Genomic DNA, 23,044 nt, shown 5'->3' with positions numbered 1-23,044 from the left:
ACATAAAAGTTCCCTTTACATGGGCGTATGCGATTTTGGTCAATTGGAAAAAAGCACCATTTTCACTTCGTGTGTTTTTGGTACGTATGTACGTTTTTTTACTTCTCTGTTGCCTACATGGGTGTAATCCGTTTTTCATACGCAAAAAAAAAAACAAGAAAAGAATACGCAAGTGATGTCAGTTTTATTACAACCTACAGAAAACAGGATGTACAAAAAGCCTCACAGTGAAGCTAATGCGTATTTGCTGCATAGGCCTTAATAGGCAATTTTGGTCCAGGAATACAGACCAAAATAAAAGATCACGAAGATTATTGTGGGCGCGACAAAAATATATAATATTGGGATGCTACAGACCAAAAAAAAATTACATGACCTAACGTGATTTTTTTTTTTTTATGGGCAGTATCGGTCCTCGTATCTCAATGTGTCCATAGTCAGTCAGTAAAAAATATGGACTGAACACAGACAGAAAATGCACCTTTGTGAATGAGTCCTTCCGCCTGAACGCAGAAGAAGGTCACGAAGCAGAAACAGAATGAGCGCAGCGTCCAATAATGGAAAGATTATGCTAAGTTTCTGTGTCTAACTTGCTTTGTGGCTTTGAGGGGCCCGAGATATATTCTGCTTTTCATCAACTGTTTCAGATTATATTACTATGCGGAGATGCAGACATCGGATACCTAAACTCTGTAATATAATTGGTCATATTACTACCAGCATGTCAGATGAGGATATGAGCATGTTCAAAGACAAAAAACAGTGTAAACGTATTACGGGGGCAGAACACACAGAAGTTTTAATCTTCTAAACATACAGAATATTCTATTAGTGAGCTCAATTACAGGAAATTCCAGACTTTAAATATTGAACGTGCTTGTACCGGTGTTTGGGTATCATTGTTTAAGAGCCTGTGATATAATGGAAGACATTTACAAAAACTTGAAAGTGTCCCTGTACTGTAATTACCCTTTCCCTCCCAACCTGACATTGAGTGCAATTAGTTGAAAGTTCCCAAAAGAGTTTTTTGCAGGAGTCTATTAATTAGAATAAGGGACATGTGCAAAGCTCTTTGGATATTGTACAGTTGGCCTGATACTGTGCAGTCCAGCAGGAAACCCGTATCTTCCACAGATTATCAGATTGGGAAGAAGAAAGTAATTGGAATGACAATGTAAGTGGGCAAAATACAAAATCGTGTTGTTCAAAGTAGCTGATGACGTTCGCCATTAGGTAATGGTATCTTGTATGGTTGGTTGGAGCACTGAAAACATTTAGAAACATAGACACATGACAGCAGCAAAATGTCCACGAGTCTGCCCTTATATTATTTCCTTTTTATTTCTCTGTTAGGCTCAGTGCCCATTTGTGGCTTTGATTTGCGGAATCCGCAAATCAAAGCCGCCCATAGGGATGCATAGGCATCCGCAAACGATTTAAAATTTAAAAATGCGGGAGAAAATTGCAGCATGCTCCATTTTGACCACGGATTCTGTGGGATGGCTTTCAGTGAAGTCAATGGAAGCCGTCATATCCGCGGCACAGCCACAGCTGTCATTTTGGCTGTGCTGTGGATTCCGCGGGAGAGCAGGACATAAAAAAAAATGCAGTTCCCATGCGTCCGGCACGTCTGGACACATCCGCCGTGCTAAAGAAAGAAGATCAAGCCCACGCAGGAGCAGGCATGGTAAGAAAACCATGCAGGGATTCCGCTGCGGGATTCAGCAGTGGAATCCATGTGTGCAAGTGGACCATGGGCCTTAGGATAGATAGATGCTTATCCCAGGCAGTTTACATTCATTTATTGTTGGTTTTCCAGTCACATTTCCTGAAAGTTTGTTCCAAGCATCTACTACTCTTTCAGTAAAATAATATTTCCTGACATTGTTTTTTTTATTTCTTCCTCTGACTAATTTCAGATTGTGCCCCCTTTTTCCAGTGTTTAGCTTCCTAATAAATACATCTCCCTCCTGATACGTATTTATACCCTTATATATAAGCATAAAGGTTTCCATCATATCCCTCCTCCTTCCCTTCTCTTCTCATGTAACATATATAAAGTTTTCCATCATGTCCTCCTCTCCCTTCTCTCCTCCTGTAACATATATAAAGGTTTCCATCATGTCCCTCCCTCTCCCTTCTCTCCTCCTGTAGCATATATAAAGGTTTCCATCATGTCCCCCTCTCCCTTCTCTCCTCCTGTAACATATATAAAGGTTTCCATCATGTCCCTCCTCTCCTTTCTCTCCTGCTGTAACATATATAAAGTTTTCCATCATGTCCTCCTCTCCCTTCTTTCCTCCTGTAACATATATAAAGGTTTCCATCATGTCCTCCTCTCCCTTCTTTCCTCCTGTAACATATATAAAGGTTTCCATCATGTCCCTCCTCTCCTTTCTATCCTCCTGTAACATATATAAAGTTTTCCATCATGTCCTCCTCTCCCTTCTTTCCTCCTGTAACATATATAAAGGTTTCCATCATGTCTCCCTCTCCCTTCTCTCCTCCTGTAACATATATAAAGGTTTCCATCATGTCCCCCTCTCCTTTCTCTCCTCCTGTAACATATATAAAGGTTTCCATCATGTCCCCCCTCTCCCTTCTCTCCTCCTGTAACATATATAAAGCTTTCCATCATGTCCCTCCTCTCCTTTCTCTCCTCCTGTAACATATATAAAGGTTTCCATCATGTCCCCCCTCTCCCTTCTCTCCTCCTGTAACATATATCAAGGTTTCCATCATGTCCCCCCTCTCCCTTCTCATCTCCTGTAACTTATATAAAGGTTTCCATCATGTCTCCCCTCTCCCTTCTTTCCTCCTGTAACATATACAAAGGTTTCCATCATGTCTCCCTCTCCTTTCTCTCCTCCTGTAACATATATAAAGGTTTCCATCATGTCCCCCCTCTCCCTTCTCTCCTCCTGTAACATATATCAAGGTTTCCATCATGTCCCCCCTCTCCCTTCTCTCCTCCTGTAACATATATAAAGGTTTCCATCATGTCCCCCTCCCCTTTCTCTCCTCCTGTAACATATATAAAGGTTTCCATCATGTCCCCCCTCTCCCTTCTCATCTCCTGTAACTTATATAAAGGTTTCCATCATGTCTCCCCTCTCCCTTCTTTCCTCCTGTAACATATACAAAGGTTTCCATCATGTCCCCCTCTCCCTTCTCTCCTCCTGTAACATATATAAAGGTTTCCATCATGTCCCCCTCCCCTTTCTCTCCTCCTGTAACATATATAAAGGTTTCCATCATGTCCCCCCTCTCCCTTCTCTCCTCCTGTAACATATATAAAGCTTTCCATCATGTCCTCCTCTCCCTTCTCTCCTCCTGTAACATATATAAAGGTTTCCATCATGTCCCCCTCTCCCTTCTCATCTCCTGTAACTTATATAAAGGTTTCCATCATGTCCCCCTCTCCCTTCTCATCTCCTGTAACATATATAAAGGTTTACATCATGCTCCCATCTCTCTTCTTCCCAGCTGTAACATATATGAAGGTTTCCATCATGTCCTCCTCTCCCTTCTCTCCTCCTGTAACATATGTAAAGGTTTCCATCATGTCCCCCTCTCCCTTTGCTCCTCCTGTAACATATATAAAGGTTTCCATTATGTCCCCCTCTCCATTCTCTCCTCCTGTAACATATGTAAAGGTTTCCATCATGTCCTCCTCTCCCTTCTCTCCTCCTGTAACATATATAAAGGTTTCCATCATGTCCTCCTCTCCCTTCTCTCCTCCTGTAACATATATAAAGGTTTCCATCATGTCCCTCCTCTCCCTTCTTTCCTCCTGTAACATATATGAAGGTTTCCATCATGTCCCTCCTCTCCCTTCTCTCCTCCTGTAACATATATGAAGGTTTCCTGCATGTCCCTCCTTTCCCTTCTTTCCTCCTGTAACATATATGAAGGTTTCCATCATGTCCCTCCTCTCCCTTCTCCCCTCCTGTAACATATATAAAGGTTTCCATCATGTCCCTCCTCTCCCTCCTCTCCCTCCTGTAACATATATAAAGGTTTCCATCATGTCCTCCTCTCCCTCCTCTCCTCCTGTAACATATATAAAGGTTTCTATTATGTCCTCCTCTCCCTTCCCCCTCCCTTCCCCCTCTCCCTTCCCTCCTCCTGTAACATATATAAAGGTTTTCATCATGTCCCTCCTCTCCCTTCTCTCCTCCTGTAACATATATAAAAGTTTCCATCATGTCCTCCTCTCCCTCCTCTCCTCCTGTAACATATATAAAGGTTTCTATTATGTCCTCCTCTCCCTTCCCCCTCCCTTCCCCCTCTCCCTTCCCTCCTCCTGTAACATATATAAAGGTTTCCATCATGTCCCTCCTCTCCCTTCTCTCCTCCTGTAACATATATAAAGGTTCCCATCATGTCCTCCTCTCCCTTCTCTCCTCCTGTAAAATATATAAAGGTTTCCATCATGTCCTCCTCTCCCTTCTCTCCTCCTGTAACATATATAAAGGTTTCCATCATGTCCCCCTCTCCCTTCTCTCTTCCTGTAACATATATAAAGGTTTCCATCATGTCCCTCCTCTCCATTCTCTCCTCCTGTAACATATATAAAGGTTTCCATCATGTCACCGCTTTCCTTTTTTGCTTCCAGGCTCTACAAATTGAGTTCTTTAAGTTTTTCCTGATAAAATTTGCTCTTGAGACCTTTTACCATTCTTGTAGCCCGTCTTTTGACTCATTTGTCTCATTATATACAACATTTTTAATATGACAGCTGCTGCGGCAATCAGCTGTTCAATGTGGATCTGGATCCTGAGACCGCCAGCAAACTGCTGATTTTGCAAAATGAAGATCCTACAAGTGAAAAAAAAGTATTAAACAGGTTTTCCAGGGCCAATAAATTTGTTTCAACGCCGCTCAGAGTGCAGTATCAACATAAATAAAGACATACTCAACTCACCTGCTCCCCCATCACTCCCATTACCCCATTCTGCTGGTACGCAGTCCACCGCTAGTCTTCACTTCTAGCTGCTGCGAGCTGGCAATGACATTACCAAAACCAGGAGCATGTGACTGCTTTAGCCAATCACCTATTCACTTCAACCGGTTATTAGCTGCATCTGTCATACATCTCAGTGTCGGAATGTCATGACATAAGTGAAGAGAAGTGGATTACCAGTACCGGTGGAATGGGAGCAACATGGGAACAGTTGAAGTGAGTCTACTTTCTTTTATATTGGTACACCATTCTGAGCTACTTTGAAAAAAAAATGTGTCCTCAGATCACCACTTTAACATTCAGCTATTCAAATGAGTGACTTTCCATGTGATACATGGAAAGACCGGGTCCACCAGAGTCAGACGTGGACAAATCAGGTCCACCAGAGCAATAGCTGCTACTTAAGAGTGGCTTTCCATTCTGGCTCGAAGAAAGGAGTCTTTGTGAGGGAACCCTCTTGACAAGGTCCATGGGCAAATGCAGAGGAGTTGTTGAGATTAGACAACCCCGTGAAGAACAAAGCAATTACTAGTCAAGAAATGCAACACAAGCTTGAAAACGTAAGGTCAAAGACTTAGAAAAGATGATGAGATGCAATGGTGTGCCTACAGAGATCAGTAATTGTTCAGATTGTGGTACATTCTGCTGTATTTCATGGATGTGAAAGCTGTATAATAAGGGTATGGGACGTCTAGATGAGCTGTTGGCTTCGAAGTTATTAAATTATAGGAAAAAAAGCTTTATTTCTACAGGGCCAACATATTCAACAGCAACAAACATATAAAATGATAAGCAATGAGAAGAAATGAGCAGATAAAAGGAGAGAAGACCCTGACGGTGAGAGCTTAAATGGTGGATGAGAGGAGTGATACAATGATTACATTAAGGGGTTCAGCTACTTGTATGTACAATGGGGACAATACAAATAAACCTGCAAAAATGGGGTTCCCAGCCACTATCTGTGTAAATCCAGATATAAAGTGTAGTGTTGCTTATCCTCGGGATAGATCAACAATAGTAGATTGGCATGTCGCCAGGGTGCCGCTCAGGTATCTCGGCAGTCTCATTGAAAGCCAATGAAGCATTGGTGTGCTTGCGCAACCAGCAATTTATTCAGTCTCTTCCTCACTAGGGAGGTAACAGTAACCCCACAGTAAGGAAGACGGAGGACATGGGACCCCCATTCTTGAGATCGGTGGAGGTATCGATGAGACCCGCTTCCCTCTCGATCAGTAAGTTAGCCCTTATCCTATGGATAGCGGATAAGTTGAAATTCTGGTACAACCCATTTAAATGTGTAGGTGCATGTAAACCATTGCTGCGACAATACAGAACAAGCAGAAACATATGGGAACAGCACTCTTACACATTTAATATCTGAATAAAATGACATAATTCTTATATATGCAATACCAAGCCGGGCCACAGCAATAAGAACAGAGCTGTCTGTTTCCTGCACAAATCAGCTCAGTGCACAAGTGAATTGCCCCAGTGAACAGCTGATCCGTGGGGGTCCTGAGCAACAGACCCTCATCAATCTACCATAGATGACTTATCCTGAGGATAGGCTATGAATAGTTTACAACTGAACAACCGCTTTATAACTGTGAAAGTTTTATGGTTGGTGGAAATGAGTCACATAGGACGGGTGCAGCACAAGAGAAGTCCTGGAGAAGGGGGTGAGAGGATATGATGAGGGGGAATAAGAAGCTTTGGCTTTGGTCAAAAAAAGCACAAGTGGGTTAGTAGATGGAAATGGCAGTGAAGATGTAGTAGAGAGCTTTGAAAGGCATGACCTTTTGACTTCTCATGCACCCTCGCGGATACGAATTGTGTATTCCGCGAGCAGAAGAAAAATCTCAGCATGCGCTATATTGCCGCGGAATCCGTGTGGGCGGCCTCCATTGATGTCACAGGACTTTACTCAATTTATGGAGCAAATGAATAAAGCAATCATAATGGATGCATCAGTAAAACTGTTAATAAGACGTGCCCAGATATACAGTACTGTAACTCTAAGGTTAGCTGAGCGCAGTGTGTGTACCGCCATTAGCTGTTAATGAACAGCACAGCTGCAGGCTTTCTATGATAAGCTTAATGGAACCCTCTAATCCCCGGAGAGCCCCGCTACGTTAGCGCTACATACCGGAGAAGAGATAAAGGAGGCTCGATATAGAACTGATACATGCTACAACAATGACAGCGCTGGCTACTTTGACATGTTGTGAGGAAAAGTGGAGTTAAAGTAAAACATCACAGGCGAAAAACACATAAACGAGAGAAAGCCGCAACCAGGTAACGGCTAAATCTCGCAGTTTCTCGTCCCATTCACACAGCCAGGTGCGGCGTATATACGTCACAGCATAGAATTCTGTCGGGCAGGGAGAAATCCTTCAAGTGGCTCTATAGAGCAAGCTGGCATAGTTTAGGGGCGCTAGCCGCCGCTAAAATACCTCCCCCTCCCTTTGCCATAGAAGCCTATGGTAGCTGCCGGCTGATCCTGGCCAAAAGATAGGGCAAGACCTAGCTTTTCCAGCCATGCGTAAAATCGGCTGCTGGATTTGGCAGTGTATGTGCCATAATAGTGATTTATCAGGTTAATGATGTCGGACTGCTATTTTTTAAAACACTACTGTACATTAGCTTTTAAATGGACACAAACTTTTCATACAACTTCTGCTCATCTAAATGTGTGTATCATCAATCTTGTCACATACTTGCATTAAAAATGTTTTTGTTTTACCACTGAAAATCAAGTTTGACTTGTCTGCCACTAGGGGTCTCCCTTCCAGCACCTTTGCAATCCACTGCCTGTAATTAGACATTTAGCTTCTCTAGTAACAGGCACATGGGGAAACTGCTAGTTACTGCATGCAACAGAGGGGGGAGGGGCATTCAGATTGGAGCAGGGCTGTGCAAGGCAGTGATGGTGAGTCTGGTGTATTCATGAGCTGCATGTTCCAAATCTCTCCTGCCTCCAGAATCGGCCCATGGACGACATTCACGCTCATTATGTGAAGGAAACAATAGGTACAGGAAAGCTGCATGAGAAACTGCTAAGTGCAAGGTTTGGAAGCACCAATGCCCATTAGCACTTTATCAGCTTCATTTGCATGAAAATGAGCCTCATGGAGTTGCTTGCAAAGAACAGCAGGTGGTCTGTTCTCTGCATACAGGTCTTTTGTTCCCACATGGGGCTATCAGTTGAATACAATGTAATCAGCTGCTCTGTGCAGAACACGGCATGCAGTCAGTGTTATCTTCTCTCCAGCTGAACTATGGATTTTATGCTCACCTAAAAATCATCGTTCAGCCGAAAAGTGAAGGATGGAAGCATTCAAACACAACGATTATCGCTGAAAAGCCATTGTTTGAGCGAATCTTGAGCAATAATCGTTGCATACCAATGGGGCTTTAGACAGCAATGGCGCTGCAACTAGTTCCCTGCTCTTTTAGCCCAGCCGTGCTAAGCTATGATGAATTGTGCATTCATACACATTAGTTCGAACACTAGTGAAGTATTTGGCTGCAGCTTGCTTTAAAGTACACCGCCTGTTTATTTAAACGATTCTTGACAACCACCTCTGACGCCTTTCTTCGATAATTTGTTTTTGTCCTCATGACCCCTTTCGCTGGATGTTTTTGGAGAGTATACTATTCTCTGTATACTCTACACGTCAGTGCACGAGAAAACCCCACAAGGTTGGCGGTGTATTACATGCCGGCCCCAGCTAGGCTTGCACCGATGACCGGGCCTCGTTGGGAGACACTCAGATCGCTGGATTTTCTCATTTAATGTGGATTCACACTGAAACAGATCCATAGAAAATGTATCACTTGATTTTATGCTGCACTCGGGTCACGAGTCTAACTTCCATACAGGGAAGCACCAACTGTGAAAGGGCCGGCGCTCTAATAAAGGGGCCATTCAGTGTATAGTACAATGGTTCATGTTATTTTATTAAGCAAGCTGGATTTCATGCCTAATTGAACCCATATTATCTTGACGAGCTGACACAGATTGTAAGAGTTTTACGTTACTTGAGGCCAGAAATGAGGCAGATGGCAGCTTTTATTGATTGATTCAGTACTTTAACTGCTAATAGACTGGCAGAAATGATAATAAATTGCAAGCACTTGACCTCTCCGGTCTTCACCACCGCACCGCGCCGCGGATCGATACGATTAGAGGTAATGTGTGGATTGGGATTACATTTAGATTGCCCCCCATTAACACAGCTGTGGTTTATCCGCTTCCCTGCATGATGATCAGCTGGGGATATTGGAAATGAAAAGCACTTAATCTCTAAAGGCAAATTATCCTAATGCTACAGTCTTCTGATTGCGAGGGCGGACGTATCATTAGTGATGTGAGTAATAATTACACTGGAGAGATTATTCCGCTGTGAGATCTGATAAGTGGTCTACGTAAGAGGCTCAGTGAATATTTAGGCCGGCTTCACACGGGCGTATGCGTGCGTGCAAAACTTGCGCACACAATATGCAGAGAAAAGAACCCATTGATTTCAATGGGTTCAATGGGTTCGTTCACATTTCTGTATTTTGCGCACACATTCCGGTCGCGAAAATAAAAAATAAAGCAGGCTCTATTTTTTTTTGTCTATTTGCGCATCAAAGGTTCCCATAGAAGTCAATAAGAGGGGGGGGGGGCGCAAATGTACATTCAATACGCAAGGAGATTCATGAAACACTGCGCAATTCTGCTGAAACTCATTAAGACTAACTGGTCATTTCAATTTGCTTCCTGATCCCCCATTATTTCCGATGTAAGGGTTAACTCTTTCCAATCCACTGTCTGACGTCTGAAGACATTATGATTTAAGGCTTTTCCAGCTCCGATGTTGGAAGACGTCCGTCGGGGTTCTCTTACTGTATATTGCCAGCCTCTCTGCTGTCGGAGCCTATCCAACGTGTCACCTCATGCAGTACTGGCTTTAGCCAGCATAAACGCTGTTGTATAATGGCAGAAAAAGAGTAAGTTCCCTAGGATAACCAGTATACAAATTGGATTGGAAAGGGTTAAGCAAGTGTCTAAAACCACTGGCATTGCTAATACCTGGAGGAATAATAGTATAACGAGTGTATATTATACCTGGTTGATAAAATATACCCTCAAAAACAGACATCCAATGGTGTCTGGAAGCAGTGGCAGCCCCAACTCAGATGGAACCCTGTGCAGAAAGTTTTTTGGCGCTCCCACCATCATAAGAAAAAAACAAATTGCACTAGTAGGCAGTAGGGATGAGCGAGCACCCAAATGCTCGAGTCCGCGTTATTTGAGTTGAGTTTTTCGTAAAATTCGAGAGCTCTACTCGAGTAACAAACCACATTGACTACAATGGCAGACTCAGACATTTTTGTATGTGGGACGGCGGGTGCCAAGCTTTTTTTTCCCCTAGTGTCTCCCCCTCCCCTCCTCCCTCCCTCTCCAGCCAGCTAGCCAGCCAAAAAACTTGTCAATGACGCGCGTGCTGCGTCGCGGCGGGGAGGAGTCAAAACAGGCACGTCACAGCGGGAGAGGCCAAAAACTGGGGCGGGGTCCAACACGGTTCGAGTACGCTAATGCTCGAACGAGCATCAAGCTCGGCAGAGTATGTTCGCTCAACTCTAGTAGACAGTCTTCCTGTATTCAGCGTATGCAGAAAGCAGCAAGATAGCAGTATAACTACACCAGAGCAGCTCAGTGAATAAGTACTCTACCAGAACCAAGCTTATACATAAATACAGCACCCAAACCAAGCTGATAACATAAATACAGCACTCAAAGCAAGCTTACAGCATAAATACAGCACCACAACCAACCTCAGTACAGATACAGTACTAGGATCAACCTCAGTACATAGATACAATACTAGAACCAAGCTCAAAAAATAAATACAGCACCAGAATCAACCTCAGTACATAGATACAATACCAGAACCAAACTCATAACATACACACAGCCTCAGGCTGCATCCGCACGGGCCACAAAATCTCACTACAAAACATTGCTCATGTCAATGAACCCATTGGAAACTATGGGCTTCACATTGTAGCGATGATTTTGTACCCCTTGCGAATGCAGCCTTAGAACCAAACTATAATATAAGTACAGTAGCAGAACTGAGGGAATGTGTAGGGAGGAGGGTGCCAATGGCTGATAGCAGCACCTCAGAACATCAAAGGGGAGTGAGATGTAATCAGGAGGCGAGTGATTCATGTAGCTTCACAAGATGCTGCCACTCGAAGGAAGATCATCTGCCCAGACGGACCTAAGGGAGGCAATGGCTGGTGGCTGGAGGTCTGTGACACCACACATATCGCTCATAGCTACGGCTGGCCATGTCTGGGACCCCCATAAATATGAATCACCCACAAATTATGATACAAAGGCTTAATTTTGCTGGCATGGATGCTATGTATGGTGGCTTTAGATTGAAGATTTGCCCTGATGCCATATGGGTGGGCATACACTAGTATTTTGGACTTCAAGAATCAGGTGATATCACTCCTGTGAATAATGGCAGCAGTACCAAATTGCTATCTGTTTTCTATACACCGAGATACCTGTCACAGCTGTCAGTATCAATGTATAAGGAGACAGCTCTGATCTTGGGCTTGTTTCATGTTACAAGTCAACTAGTAGGAAAATGCTTTGGTTAACCACATACCCAGGTGTCGAGTTTTAGCTTTTTTTTTAACTTTCAAACTGCAGAAAGAAGGTCATGAGAACTATTGCAGTGGCGTGCTTCACAAATATCACATCCTCAAAGGGGTTGTCCAGTTCCAAAAACTATTGATAGCCTATCCTCAGGATAGTAGAACGGTAGGGGTTTCCCATCTGGAACCACCACTGATCAGCAGTTCACCAGGCCAGTGCGGAGGAAGCAGACAGCTCCGGTGGCACTGTAATGGCCAGGCTTGGCAATACAGGCATTCACTTCAATGGGAGATTTCACTGTAATACCAAGTCCGGCCACTGCAGTAGAACCAGAGCTGTTCGCTTCCTGCAGAAATCAGCTCAGTGCACAAGAGCACTGACGCAGAGAACAGATGAGTTTTTTAAGTAATTCTGGGTGGCGAACTCCTGCCAATCTTCTATTGATGACCTATTCTCAGGATAGCCCATCAATAGTTTAAAACTGGAAAACACCTTTAAAAAAAAACCTGTGAAACTACTACTATATATACACTCCAGCAGATGTGATGCATCAAAACTACTAATTACAATACAATATTTTTTCTTGCTTTCGAGGACTGAATGGAGCTATTAATTGTGCACCCAATGGCGGCATTTATTGAGCAGTATATGGCTGTTTAGCTGAGCCATTCAAGATTGTACTAAAATGTAGCCTTGGGGGGATACCTGGGGCAATTTCTTTGACTAAAAGGTACTCAGCTTAAAACGATCAAAGCAACCCTCCGGGCCTGAACTATGTGATATAGGGCTCTTTCACACAAGCGTATATTGGCTGCCGTTTTCACGGCCAGCTGATGTACACTGTGATCTAATGAATTGGATTCCAATACATCAGATCACATGGCTGTATTCCCATGACGTAAAAGCGCTCGCCGGCCAATATAGCGCCGGGTGTCTTTACGTGGGGCCCAAAAGATAGTCCTGGAACTATCTTTTGGGCCGGAATACGTCGGCTGCTGCATGGGCTCCTATGAAAGCCAATGACAGTGGCTGGAGAAGGGAGGTGGGAGGGAGTTTAGCAGCGTCACTTCTAAACTCCCTCCCTCCCTCTTCTCTCCTCCCCTCTGGCTGATTGCAATGGGAGAGAGCGGGACAGGGGCGGAGCTAAGCGCCTTTGCTGGGACCTGCAGCAATCAGCTGTAATCTGTGGGAAAACCTGATAGTAAGTGCTGAGTTTCCCTGCAGGGCCACCACAGGGGAAAGTAAGCATTACACGGTTCTCATTCACATCAATGTGTTGTCTATGCAATGCAGGACAAAACAAGTCCTCCAGATACCGAGACATTCCTTGTGACCACTTTTCACTCCGATGAGGATCCCGAACAAAGGATCCCCATTCTATTAACTCAGAATTCCCTAATGGAGTCTATGAGAATGGGTTCTTATAAAGCCTTTTAACCATTTTTGCTTTAATTTGGGCATTATTAGCATAGATATTTCCCACTATACACATTTATGGCTAAATCGATAAAAGCTACTAGAAATATTTTGAGGTCAGTCCAACTTTTAGGACCCCACAGTTCTGTGTCCCCCATTTTAAGTGTTATAGTGACCAGGATAGACAGATATAGCTGAGCGCACAGATAGGCGGTGTATTTGCTGCCACCTCTACAACATACACTGCATGAAATGTGTGGGACTTGGATGGAGACAGAGCCACATCTGAAGGCCATAATTTGCTAGGTTGACCACAACTGGTCTGTGACGCACATGAAGAATACCAAGTGCAGCTTGTTTCCATCAAGGCATCAGGTAGTGCTGCAAAACAAAGGGATCGGTCACCATGTTGTATCACAAGTGCTATACAAGTTAAGATAAGACGTTCTATAGCCGGATCATCTATCCATCATCTTCACCGCAATGTAACGGAGCGCTGCTTCAGGGCAGGAACTCCCCATACACTTGCTCGCTCTGTATCTGTTTCTGGCCGCTGTAATTTTAGCTTCAGCACTGAAAATTCTGCATACTTTTTCTCCTCAGGGATGGACTTATTTATGTCAGTGTTGTGCTGCATCAATGGAACTACAAGACTCCTTAAGTGCCTTTTTTATTGACTCAGGTTGAATATGTAAGCGTTAAGAACTGCCTCAGAACTGGTGGTGGAGGGATTCTGCGCTTTGGGCAATCCCTTTTTGTTACAATGGTTCCCCAATATTAAGATGTCACAAAAGCTTCCATTTTTCACATATTTAGTTATCCAAGCTCACATTCAAGGGAACCTGTCACAAATAGCCATGAGCGAACTTTTGAAAAGTTTGGTTCAGCCGGTTCAGTCCAGTTGCAATTAGTTCAAACCGAACCGGTAGTGAACGAATACCCATATAACTGGTGTACTACTGGAGCGAAAAGTGCCTTAGCCAAGTATCTCCCCGCTCGTCTCTAAAGATTCGGGGGCCGGTGGGGGGCGGGGAGCGGCGGGGAGATCTCACTCTCCCTCTCTTCCCCCCGCTCCCCGCCACAACTCATCTGTCACCCGCGCCGGGGGAGAGCGGGGAGGAACGGAGCGGAGATCTCTCTCTCTCTCTCCCCACTGCAACTCACCTGTCACCCGCGCCGACCCCCGAATCTTTAGAGACGAGCGGGGAGATACTCGGCTAAGGCACTACTCGCTCGAGTAATGTGCCTTAGCGAGTATACTCGCTCATCTCTAGTGGGCATCATTGCTTCCTTCTCTTTCCCCTCCTAGTTCAGCCTGATTATCCCCTCCCTCTGCTCGGCCCGTCAGCACCTGCTTATAATTCCGGTCTAGTACGCTCATCGCAGTAAGCCAACGTATGTACACCTTAACTGCATATGCCAGGACATGCCGGCAAAGGGATTTTCGTTCAGTGTGGCAAGCGGGCACCGTGCATTTCCACAGAGGACTTGTCAATTACATCTTTACAGAGAAGAATGTAATGGTGGCATGTTCCAGCGCGGGTGAAGTTCAGGCGTATGCGCGTTGGCTCTCTGCACCTGAGCCCACTAGACAGAGATACCGTGGCCACTGGAGCATGTATGGGATTAGAAAGGATGGCACGGACATCAGGAGCTAGGGGAGGTGACAATCTGGCCAGGCTGTGAGGGATGAGAGCAGTGACTTGTGAAGCAATCGTGGCGATGACTTGAAATGAACAGTTTGCATATGTGGTGGACAATTATAAAACTAAGTTTTTGGGGGATAGACGATGCAGCCATTTTAACAAAAAAATGTATTTCTGATGGCGTTTACAAGTGGGATAGCACCTGGCTGGCGGTTTGCTACCCAATAAACTGCATTTGTTTCAGCAGGACTACCGGAGATAGCAGAGTTCAAGTGCTTGGCTACCTCCGACAATCCCATTGAAATCAACAGAGGGTTGGTGCACACACATGACCAATGTTTCACTCGTATGGGATCCTTTGTAACCCTGAGGATACCTTCATTTCTTGGAATAACCCTTTAAGACATTTCTTCAATGGTACATGGGACCCCTGTTCTTGTGATCAGTGGGGCTCCTACCGTAGTAATTGGAAACCCACAGTTTAGACAGTTATGTCCCATCATAGGGATCAACAATAGTCATTTCATGGGACAATCCCTTTAAAAAGGGAAGCGGTCACCTCCTAAAAGTGCAATTAATTAGGGATAGGTCCCACCGAGTCCAGGGGCGTCATAATTTCATACTTACCGGGCTCCCCGTTTGCGGCTGTCACAGCGGGGAGTTGGCGCTCAGTCTATCAGTATGACAACATTTAGAATGCGCGCACGCTCCCAAAGAGAATGAAAAGGGTCACACTGATAAACAGTGCCAGCACGGAACGGGGATCCCAGTAAGTATAAAAGTGACAACCCTGGACTCAGCGGGAAGTGTCCTACAAGGACCATAACTTATAGGAGGTAACAGGGTCCATTTAAAGACATGTTTTAGGTCACATGACTACCTGCGGGACTCTCATCTTGATAAGAACCCCTTTAAATCCACAAACTTTCTGTAAACATAAAACAAAGCACAAAGCTCCGACTGGCCATAAAGTCCGGCTCCTGCGGTTTTGCCTGTTCCATGCTCTTTTACAAAGCATAAATGGTATAATGGTTAACAGCATGCTCTGTAATAAATTACGGGACTGGAGTGTATATATAGCTTGTGCTTCATCCTCCACCACAGGGGGATAGTATATAAATATCCCTCCATTATCTTTTTAGTGTCAGCAATATAGACTCGCTGGAGGGAGGGGATCCTACACAACAGCCTCCCCTCCCTGCTAGCATTGCAGAGGAAGTCAAGTCACATGGCAGCGAGGGCACATAGAGCGATCCTGTAATGCCCATTACAAGATCTACCTCTCCGCAGTATTAAAGGAGCATGGCACAAGTTTATTTGCATTGCAACCGAATGCCCCCTATCGTACCATTATAGGCAGTTTTAGGCAGGGTCTCTTAAAGGGGTTCTACCAGAATATGAAGCTATTCCCTATACACAGGATAGGGAATAGCTTCAAAGTCAGTTGGGGTCTCACCACTGAGATCTTGAGAATGGGACTCCCAAGGTCCCATTCACCTGTCCCTGTGGGGGCCATTTCTTTCCTAGCAGCATGAAGGAGGTGCTAGTTGAACATTTGTTTCAATAGGGTTAAAGGGAATATTTGCGTGGGTACAGCTCAGGTATCTTTGCAGACCCATTGAAAGTGAATGGTGTGCTTGAGCAACCAGCACTCTGGTCTCCTCCTCACTGCAAGAAGATGGGTACAGTGTGGAGGATGGGGAGGGGCAAAGGACCCACACTCTTGAGATTGGCAGGGGGTCTTAGTGGTGAGACTCCAACCGATCTGCAAGTTATTCCCTATCCTGTGGATAAGGCATAAGTTCAAGTTCTGGTACAGCCCCTTTAAGTGGGCTTAAGGTACTTTTACACAGGACCATAATATGATTATTGGGCATGAACGTTCGTTTACCTGGCAGCGGGGCAGTGTACCAAGGCCAACGATGAGCCAAGCAAATAAGATTAAGTTGATGATTGATTTTCAGCTAGCCAATCAGCTTAACATCTCACTGCGAGACCGGAGATCTATACAGCAAGTCTATGGAGAGAGATGGTGGTACTAGCAGTCGCTCATCCCAAGAAGCTGATGCTTGGCTTGTAGAAAAGAGAATTAAACAAGTGCCTATGAACATGTATGTTGATCAGTGTTTGTTATATGGGGCTAATGATTTGGCCAGGGTAAAACAACCTTTAGTGTCATTCCTTAAGGCGTTGGTCTATCAAAGGAAATTACTTGCCGATTGGTTGGGTTCTGATTGCTGGGACCCCAACCAATTCTAAAAATGGTGATTGGGTGCTTCAAAGAGTAAACAGAGTGGCGGTGGTACATGGACGGTGCTACTACATTCATTTCAATGGCTCCAACGGCACTGTGAATGTGTGACCGCTGCTCAGTTCATTTCTAGACATATCGGACCCCGTTCTTGAGATTGTTGTGGGGAGCAGGATAGGAGAAAACTTGCCTTTGTGGGACATTGCCTTTAAAAGGGAACCAGTCACTATGTAAATGCTGTCCAAACTACATATTAGAGCAGCATATAAAACTACAGGAGGAACTACAGACTGATAGCTATGTGGGAAAATATTCTGTATAGCTGGTCATTTGTAGACTGCAACCTCTGCTCATCCTGGGTTTTAGGAGTCCAGTGGGCGGTCTTCTTTTTGACAGCCTTCCCTGTATGACCACGCATACAAAGATAGCTACCAATCATTAATAGCACCACCTATTGGACTCCTAACTCAAAAATGAGCAGAGGTTTCAATCTACACTGAATGATTGCAATAGGAATATCTACCCAATAGTGGGTTAGTTCACCTTTTTGGGTGATTGAGGCTTTCAGACGTCGGGGAAACCGATTGCACATGGTGGTGACCATCCTCCATACTCAACTAGACCCATGCCCGCTGCAGCAGCTCCACTAGTTGATGCACATTTTGCGAAGAGTGTGAGATCTTAAAGCCCTTTCAGCATATCCAAAATATGTACAATGGAATTGTATTACAATCCGGTGAGTTTGGGGGCCAAGGCAGTGTGGAGAATTCATTGCTGTGTTCCTCAAACCACTCCTTAGTGATCCAAGTTCGATAACACAGAGCGCTGTCCTGTTGGATGAAGGCAATGTAGTCAGGGAAGACTTCCTGAAGACATGGATGCAGATGGGCAGCTAACCGGTCCTTGTAGCGTTTACTATTCAAGGATTGTGGTATGAGGTCATAGGAAAATGCTCTTCAGTCCATGACACGGCCTGGTTGAACCCATAACAGTACATCCATGGGATACGGCTTCTCGCTGTTTACACCAAGTGTGGACCCTGCAATCCATATGGTTCAGCAGGAAGAGGGACTCCCCATTCTAGACAATCTTCTGCTATGTGTCCATGGACATCTTTCCTGGGCCCATATGGCTACCGCTGTATGATTTTCTGTCAGGTGTCTGTCTGTGGTTCAACCAGTCTGGGTACACTCTCAATACCATATTTCGGGAACAGCCTACAAGTCCAAATGTGTTCAGAAATCCTGGCACCACACCTCCGGGCACCAACAATCTGCCCGTGGCCAAAGTCACCACAATTCTCAACAATGACCAAATGTTGCCCTCTGAAGCATATAGGAGAGGTCAACAAGTTATCGGAGAGTGGACTGCGATGCAGCCATCACATAATACCGCATTACTGATTAAGGCCTCATGTCCATGGGGAAAATCAGGCCCGCTATGGATTCTCCATGGAGAATCCGTAGCGGGTCCCTCCTGCCCTGCGGACATGAGGGCTGAAAATAAGAATAAACTTACCCGCAGCGGACCGGGCAGCTCTTCTCTTCTTCACGGCCGGATCTCCTTTCTTCGACTGGCGGATGTGCTCGGCCCGCCAGCTGCGTGCCACACGCATGCGTCGGGCACATCCGCCGGGCTGAAGAAAGAAGATCCGGCCGTGAAGAAGAGAAGATCTGCCCAGTCCGCTGCGGGTAAGTTATTCTTATTTTAGGTCTCCCGCGGATCCAGACGGCTTCCATAGGCCTACGGGAGCCGTCCCCGCGGGAGACCCGCACGAAAATGGAGCATGTCGCGTTTTTTTCCAGCTCCATTTTTTTTAAATTCACTTTTATTGACCCTCCGCGGGTATTTATCTACCCGCGGGTGGTCAATGCATCCCTATGGGATGCGGATCCGCATGCGGGTGATCCGCTGCGGATTTAAATTCATCTTTTGCCTGTGGACATGAGGCCTAAAAGATGTCACTGCATTAGGTGCGTGACTACTCCGTGTCTAAATGACAAGTTATAGATCAATCTCTATAGCAATCCACTCCTCTCCTCATGCTCTATAACCTGGTAGTACTAATGGATCAGACCGACTATTCATTGTGACAGACTCCCATTGGTTGAAAACAGATAAATGATTGGTCAAGACAAAGCAATAGGCTGTAGGTTTGTTTATTAGAGTTTGCAAAAATGACAACTGTATAAAATAGAGCAGATCTGTGTCAATCTATACAAATTAGAAAACAAGGAAATCATTGTACGCCTCTTACAGAACAATAAATGTGATGGTTTCTTGCCTTGGAGGCAATTGGCAAGTAGAAGCAGACAATATGTGAAGTTATTCTTCTTATAGACAAACTCCATTGTATAAAAGCCTAACCAGGAATTTCACTTTTAATATTCAGCTCATTGGCTCATCCCCTCTAAAAGCTGATCTGGAGTTGTCACATTTCTATTAGAGCACATACACAGATCTCTATACATGTGGACTGTCCAAAGGGCACTAGACATGGATGAGACGAGGCAAACCCTGCATAGTGGTAAGAAGGGTCTGTATATATGCACAAGTTATATCGGTCTCTGGGAAAGCTGGAAGACCACCAATATGGGCCCCGTTACAACTCACAGTTGTGAAGGCAGATCTGCCTGTGAGCGCTGTAGCGGTGGCCATAAGTGGTTGTTTGGTGGGTTTGCCAGAAGTCATGTGGGAATTATATGGGGGAAGAGGAGTTGGTGTCTTGTATTTCTTCCTAAGGGGTTGTCCAGGGTTAGAAAAACATGGCCGCTTTCCGCCAAACACAGAGCCACCCTTGTCCATAGGTTGTGTGTGGCACTGCAGCTCAGCTCCCATTCACTGCAAGGTGAAGGTGGCATGAGAATAGTAAAAACATGGCTCCCTCTTCCAGAAACACCATCACTCTTGTCCGTGAGCTGCATCTGGTATTCAAGTGGATCTGGATGAGCTGCGATACCACACACACAACTCATTGCCAAGAGTGGCGCAATGAGTTTGTAAAAAGTCACAGCCTTCTACACTGCCCGATTGTTGGTCTGTGTGAACGGGCAAACGATTAGCCAACAAGCAAGCAAATGCTCGACCGGCTCATTGTATCTTGTGAGAGCAGAAGAATGGTCACTGGTCAGCGGCACATCTTGTGTAACTGGGAAGACACGCCGCCAATCGTTGCTCTAGGCTGACAAAATATCGCATTAAGAATCGTTCGCCCCTGTAAAAGCCCGATAGACGACTGCAGATCTAGTTGATCAGAGCTAGTTTACCAGTGCAAATTGCTCCATGTAGAAGGACCTTTAGGGCAGTTCCACAAATCGTTGACCGCACGGCCAAGATGTGGCTGCAGTTTCCAGTTTACTAATGATTTAAGTGGTTACCAACTGGTTATGGTTAATGGCCCAGCAGGCTAGTGCTACACGGTGACGTGTCGGGTGACCCAAAAATAAATTGTGACACTTGTCTACAGCTTCCAGTCACACCAGAGCTGCACTTTGGTTGATAAATAGCAAAAACCAGACTGGTCCCAGCACATCGCAGTCATGTGACTTACATTAATGTGTATGGAGGAAAGCGTGCATGTGACTTGTGACCAAAATCCAACAGTGTTAACTGTAACAGTTGCTGAAAAGCTAAGATGGAGGTCGAAACATAACACCATTGATAAAACAGATGCGACATGGTTATGCTCATGTCACCGTATAGTAGTAGCCAAAAACTGTGCAGCCATTAACCGTGACCAATCACTTAACTAGCCGTAGCCCGCTGGACCCTTCGTCTGCATCTCAAACGTGTGGCAGCTGCGTGCATAAACGATCATTAGTCCCCTAATGGACTCTGAATTGGCCCGTTTATAAGCCCAGTGTACAGTATGATGATCCATCTCTGTCAGCGCTCATCTACCGGTGGGGTTAGTAGGATAACCCCTTCTATTACCTCTAGACATAGCCAGGCACTGGAGATTTTGGATGGCTGAAAAAGCTAATTTAGATCATTTTCCGCAGAACATGTGACTTTTCATGCCAGAAAAGAGCGTTACGGATGCAAACCAAATGGCAGACATCTGTCAAAAAAGTGGACTTAGTGCTGGAATTGCAAAGCCATTCACGCCAAGCAAAAAGATCTGAACCCACCAATGGAAACCCATACCAAATCACAGCAGGGACCGACTGGTCATTTTGTCCGAATTATTTTAAACACATGGCATTGTGGTCGAAGACGCCAACAGTCACAGACCAACCGGTCATTCAGGGTACGACTGTCTGAAGTCCCTAATGTACGGACAGCGACACCCACCCCTCTATAGGCTGCAGCAGCCAACTAGACCGTAACCAGCTCCGAATCTCCCACGGAAAACTGACATTACGTGGAAATACTTGGAAGCTTTTGCTAACTAGACCCTGAGAAATTAATAAAGGAGACAGAGTTTATGAATTCCAGGATTGTCACGATCCAAAAATGAATGATAAGGATGACAGTGATTAAAACGTATGACGGGCGGAGGGAAGCCAAGAGAGAAAGTCAGCCAATATATGGATTATCTTGTCAGTAGAAAGAACAGATCATCCCAGGGAAATCTACAAAACCTTCCTACATATGTACAACGAGCGGGTTTACATTAGTGCAGAGAAATATCTTACAAGACCCTTGTCTAGAAGGCAGTGAAGGGTCAGCGACCAGCGGTGCTCCGACAGCTGGGAGACTACAACTACCAGCATGCATCAACAGCTGAAGGTAGCCAATGATGTGCGGTAACCGGCCACCAGAAAGCATAGTGTGAACATGACCCCACAGTGCAATTGGGCAGTAGCCATGTGCATTCTATAATTGCAGGGTGTGTATGGATCCCTGTGGTGAGCAAGTACAGCTCTTTGACCGATATTCTCACGCGAGTTATGTGCGATGTGCACAAAACTCACTCAAATATGAAATCCATTATCTTGAAGAGTTCCAAAAAGTTATTTTTTCCTCGCAGCATCGGAACTTGTTTGGGCGTTTCCAATGCTTTTAATGGAACCTTGAAAGGCTGTGCATGGCACTCGCATGCAGCGCAATGTGTATGAGAGTGCAATCCAATGTTTCGCATTGAAGTCAGAGGGAAACCCTTGCAATCCCAACACGTGCGTGAGGATCACAATTTCACAGAATCAAAAACACTTCGCAGAACTGGAAAAATTGCACTTGCCCGTGGGAGTGCAGCCCCATTTTAAACACAGTTGCATCCATGGGGGGAATGTTGTCCGGTAACCAGACCACCTCTAAACAGCCAAATTATAGGGGAATTACACTTCTTTTCCAACATCCAATCACTATAAACCGGGTTATCCCAAAAACACAGCGACTTCTGTATTTACTGTCTACTGTAATCTACAAACTGCTTCATGTCCCTGGGATGCCGATGGAGTAGATGTGCGATATGCAGTAGCTTGCAGGTTTTATGAATAGGTTTCAGCTCTGCTGGTTCAGCTTTACAGGGCATTTTCAAGACTAAAAGGCTGTGGACAACTGTGTACCTTTTTCTTGTTCATTTGCTTCCTAGATGCAAAGTTAGGTCATGCACACTGCGGATGTCAGCCTCCAGAATCCACAGCATGCTATGGAAAAGTGATACTTCCAGCACACAAGCTGAAACCAATCGCAGATGAAAAATCGCACCATGATCTATTTTTGCGTACATTCCGCGCAGACGGCTTCCAATGAAGTCAATGGAAGGTGTCCGATCCGCAGTCCCTTCCACAATTGACATTGCAGAAAGGTCACGGATTCTGCGTGATCCTAGCGGAATCCGTGACCTTTGAAGAAGCAGCAGTTTCAAGATAGATAGATTTTATATATAGATCTATCTGTACTGTGCATGTCCGACAGCGAGCCGTGCGGACCATTCGCAGTACAAATTGAAGAAAAGAAAAGTAGGTATGCGCGGACACCGCTGCTGCCAGGGCCAGATTACGCTGCAGGATTCCGCATTTGGAATCCGACCCGTCCGTGTGCATGTAGCCCCAAGCAACTTTTAATCCAGGTTGGCCGACAGCCATTCAAACTGGGCAGACACGTACACAGAGACCAGGTGACGGATAAAAGAGCTCTCTAGGAACATCCTTTCAAAG

This window comes from Eleutherodactylus coqui, chromosome 1 (assembly GCF_035609145.1).
Source record: "Eleutherodactylus coqui strain aEleCoq1 chromosome 1, aEleCoq1.hap1, whole genome shotgun sequence".
NCBI lineage: Eukaryota > Metazoa > Chordata > Amphibia > Anura > Eleutherodactylidae > Eleutherodactylus > Eleutherodactylus coqui.
Note: the sequence above shows the minus strand (reverse complement) of the source record.